A 4,536-nucleotide genomic window follows, 5' to 3' on the forward strand; every position below is an offset into this window, starting at 1 on the left:
TTGAGGGCTATTTTGTACTACTTGCAGCAATTGTGCGTATTCAAAGTATCATCTCACGTACGTTATATTATATATATGTACATATATATATATATAATATGAGATCATCATTTGGATTGTTTAGACTGTTTCACTAATATTTCTCATTGTACCCACTGTCTAAATTTCTAAAGCTTTTTTAGATGCCCTGGTGTGTCCTGTGGGTTTACCAGTCCAGTTATAGTGGTGATGCTTCTGGTCCTCAGGCAGTGTAATTCGGCACCAGGCTGCCTTGAATTACACTCCACAGGACATTGGCTTAGCAGTGGGAGAGGAGGAATGTTTCTGTACTTCCAGGCAACTGAGATGGCTCATTGCTTAGAAAAGAGTCCATCTTGGGGGAAAAAAAAATTAAAAAATAAAATAAAATTCAAGTACAAAACCAAAAACCCAAACGTACACCTCCTGGGAGACAAATTATGTACCAGTTCTCTTTCAAAATATTGAAAGGATAAAGCTGCAAGGGTGCAAGGGCCTAATAAGAGAGGAAGTAAAACAAGGGAAATTGCTTTACAAAATTCTAATCAAAAGACTAGACTAGTTGTTTTTTCAAACAAATTAGCTAATTGCGATGAAATGGCAGTCCTCAAAGGAGTAACAAGTTCATCTTTCTTTCACCATAGGGGTTACAGTTCCTTGGCTTGTGCTACTCTGGAATCATTTTACTGTTTCTGTTTTTATTATCTTAAGTGCTAATTAACAAAAGGAAAAAATATCCTGTAGTTTCATTACCTTTTTGGATAATGTCATACAAAAAGAAAAAAAAAAACAAACCTATGTATTTGTGTTCTTTTTGTGCTGTGAGAATTGTTGTTTGTAGATTAATAATACTATCATTTTGTTTAGAATTACAAACTAGTTTTTAAGTATTGTCTGAGAAAAGCCAAAGTTAATGCAATCTAGTGGAAACTGTAAGACCATTTGAGTATTGTTTCTGTTTTATTGATGCATTTGGATTTTGTTGTTTGATGGAATTTGAGCCAAAAAAAAAAAAAGAACAAAAAAAAATGAAAAAAAAAGCAGGCTTTCCTATTTCTACAACTTGATTGTACTTATGCATTTTGTACCAGTGGAACTTTTTATACTGGAGATTAAAAAACAAATGGAAATTTTTGTGGCTTACTCTCGTGGGCCCCCTCGATCATGACTGATTTTCAAGTTTGATTTCTGGACGGTAGAAAGAGAGTTGGTTTTGTTTCGAGAATTCAAAACTTTGGCTTGATTTCTTTTTTTCCCTTTGCTTATATCTAGTGTTTAGAATTTTGTCTTAACAAAAGCGGTAAGTTTCACTTTTTATTCTGTATCGTGCAGTTACACAATAAGGTAATTAGAATTAGGAGTACTCGGTCACTTTGCGTGGATAAATGTATTAGTTAAAACGTTAGGGGTTTGCTTTTTTGCTGTTTAGATCAGAGTTTTTTCTGATTCTTCTGTCCTCATTGTGAACATAACCGTGTAGTTGAAACAGTCAGACTTATTTTTGTAACGTATGTTATTGTGTGATGCAGTTTTTTGCTTCTGTCTCCAATATTAAACCATTTTCCTAATACTTGTCTCTCTACTTTGTGTGTTGTATTGTTGGTGGTCATTCTGTGTTGGTAATACATCTACACACCTCACTGTTTCACGTGCCTGTTTTTTTTTTTCTCTATTTGTTGGTTGTGTACAAAAGATACAGTCGATTCCACCTAAGTGAATAGCTGATTGGGGGGCAAAAGAGGATTTGTACATTTTAGACATATTCTGGTTTCTTTGATTTTTTTTTTTCTCTCTCTTCCTCCCCCTAGTCATGCCTTATCACTTGGATAATCTCTCGGAGCAGGAAGCATTTTAAATGAGCTTCTTGCAAAGTCCTATTCAAGGTAGCTTTTGTTAGCCTTCGAATTGCAAAACCTTCTGCACACAAACACACAGAAGTCACGGGAAAAGTTGTTTTGGGTTTTTTTTTGCTGTGACATTTCAGTCAGTCTGGAAAATGTGGATTATGGAGATCAGTTCTTCCTAGTTGTTAAAAAAAAAAAAATAATACTCTGCCACTACTTCGCAGAAGCACATGAAACATTCAAGAAAAGGAGGATATAGCCTTGGGATTTCTTCCAAACTGCACAGTAATCTGATGGCATATGGCGTTAGTCAAACTCTCCTTAGAAACTAATCACGTCTTAACTAGGGCTGTGAGAGCCTGCAAAAGCCTACCAGGTGATCGAGCTTGTTATGTGCAGTTATACATATAATACTTTAAAAAATAAAGGGAGCACAGGAAGACTTTCTATTAAAGCCAGCGGAAGTAAAGAAAAAAAAAAACCACACAAAAATAAAAGGATGGAGAAATAAATGATTGAAAAAAGATCCCCCATTGTTCCAATGGGTGATATTTTTGCTGTGGGCTTACAAAGCAGATCATTTCAGCATTGGCTGATAGTATTACACAAATCTCAAAAGGGACTAAAGAAATTCCATAGCCCTTTTTTTTCTCATTATTTTTTACAGTTGGCTTTTAGCTTTTTTTATTCTTTCATTTCCTATAATTTTTTTCTCCTCACAAGAATCTCTCTGCTCTCCCCCAGCCGGTGTCTACCACGATGAAATAAAAGCTGCAAAAGAAAAATCTATGTTGTTCTGGTTTACAAAAAGTCTCTTCTCTCCTCTGTTTGATCACAGATACAAACTTTACAATTTGGAGGGGGGGGAAAGCAAAACAAAACCAACCAAACCAAACCCAAGGAGGAGAGAGAAGCACTGGCAAGTGCTCTCTGGAATTCAAGCCATACGCCCCCATCCCTTTCCTTTGTCCCACTTTCTGTGATGCTCAGGAATCGAAGACCACTTAAAAGTGCTCTTATGAGACCCAAATGACACTCCTCCCTCTTGTCTCCTCTCCCCTGGTCTTTCTGGCACTCTGGCTTTGGCTCACACACACACACAGCCCCCCTCGATACCGTCTTATTGGTCCTGGCGCACTGAGTGTATCCGTGTGGTGTCAGCAGCAACGTTGGTACCTGCCTTTGGAAGACTTTTGAAATTTTCTGGTGGCTCGTGAGTTGGCCTGGTTGTTACTGCTCAATGCATTTTTTTTTTTTAATTCTTTTTTCCTTTTTTCACTTTTCCGTTTCCATGAGAAGCAAATAAACGATGAGTCTGGGGCCCCAGAGAAGCTCCAGTGTCATCTCGCAGGCTCTGTTGTCAGAGGTCAGGGGTCCAAGCAACCCTAAGTTTAATCTAAAACCACAGGAACCTGTAGCAGACAGCCCAGGCAGGAAAGCAGAACCCAGTGGTCAGACTGTATCCTGGGTCTTTGACACTTCTAGAGTTTATGATCCCGATTTGGATAATTTTGACATCAGTGGATTCAGTTAAGTAAGTCTTGACTTGCATGAATGATGAATCAGAATTACTCTCTGGGTTTTTTTAGCTTGCTGTGGATGCTTTATTTTTTTTTCTTTTCTCTTTTTTTTTCCTCCAAACTTGGTCTTAAGGAAAGAAACTAGAGCTTTGTGAAGGGTCTTTTCTTCCAAAAATACAACTGAAAAAAAAAAAAAAGACTTAAACTGCAGTTGGGTTTCTTTTAAATACTCAGGGCTGAAAGATACAGGGTTTTCTTTCTTTTTTTCATTCTTGTTATTATTTTATTTCAACAATGGGGAAAAACGAGTTCCTTAAAGCAATGCAGCTGAACGGTTTGTCCTGCTTAAACGCATGCTTTTAATTTCAATTATGTAAGGCACCTTGCAGTGTTAGCAAAATGTCTCTTTGTTAGCTATATGTGTATCGCCATGGGAAATTACCAAACTGTCACAGGACTTGCTGATTAAAGAATAGCCTGCCAGAGTGTGTGTGCCTTTGCCCAGTGTGACTCTTAGGTATTAGGCTAAGGAAAACAGTTTAACAAAATGTAGTGTGAATCATTCCTGATAAGTGAATAAAGCATTGTGACCAAGCAATCAGATTATTCACTTATCAGGAATCGACTGTACTGATAGTTTGCCTGATCGTTTTTGTTCCTCATCTCTGTTGTAGTTTCACTACTTTGCTGTGTTCTGTTTTTTCTCTCATGCTCTTAGCAAAATCACTGGGAATATCCCTTCGTGTGATCATGAAACGTGCTACTGAGTAACAAATAAAAAAAAAAAATTAAATATAAAAATGATATCTTAACAAAATCTATGCACTTGCTATCAGGAACACAATACTGGATGTGTCTTATATATATTGAACTATAATAGTATTCGATTTCTTAAATAAAGCTTAAGAAAGGATTCTGTTGTCTGTAAAATTTTATGAGCATTAAATGGAAAAAAAAAATGTTTCTAGGGTTGGGCGCTTTTTGTTATATGAAATCTCACTGGGTGCATGGTCTTTAACCATGCCCAGGCAAATGTTACCTAATTTGCTTGATATTTCATTAATAACAGAGACTTTGAAAATTAGGCTTGCTGAAGTCTGTGGGGAGAAAAAGTCTTACCATTCAGTGACTTGCAGCAAAAGAGACTAAAATGC

At 36.8% G+C, this 4,536-nt stretch overlaps 1 protein-coding gene across 15 annotated transcripts in view; it reads left to right on the top strand.

Annotated features, from left to right (window-relative positions):
• Positions 1 to 4,295, top strand: part of CELF2 (CUGBP Elav-like family member 2) — a 455,290-nt gene extending 450,995 nt beyond the window's left edge. For all 15 annotated transcript variants that reach the window (XM_051795196.1, XM_051795186.1, XM_051795182.1 and 12 more), the window contains one exon: positions 1 to 4,295. This exon is cut by the window's left edge. The gene's annotated coding sequence lies outside the window, so the exon portion shown is untranslated.
• The last annotated feature ends 241 nt before the right edge of the window (positions 4,296 to 4,536 follow it).

Source organism: Manacus candei, unplaced genomic scaffold, assembly GCF_025592945.1.
Source record: "Manacus candei isolate 608988 ecotype Guabito, Panama unplaced genomic scaffold, ASM2559294v1 h1tg000042l, whole genome shotgun sequence".
Taxonomy (NCBI): domain Eukaryota; kingdom Metazoa; phylum Chordata; class Aves; order Passeriformes; family Pipridae; genus Manacus; species Manacus candei.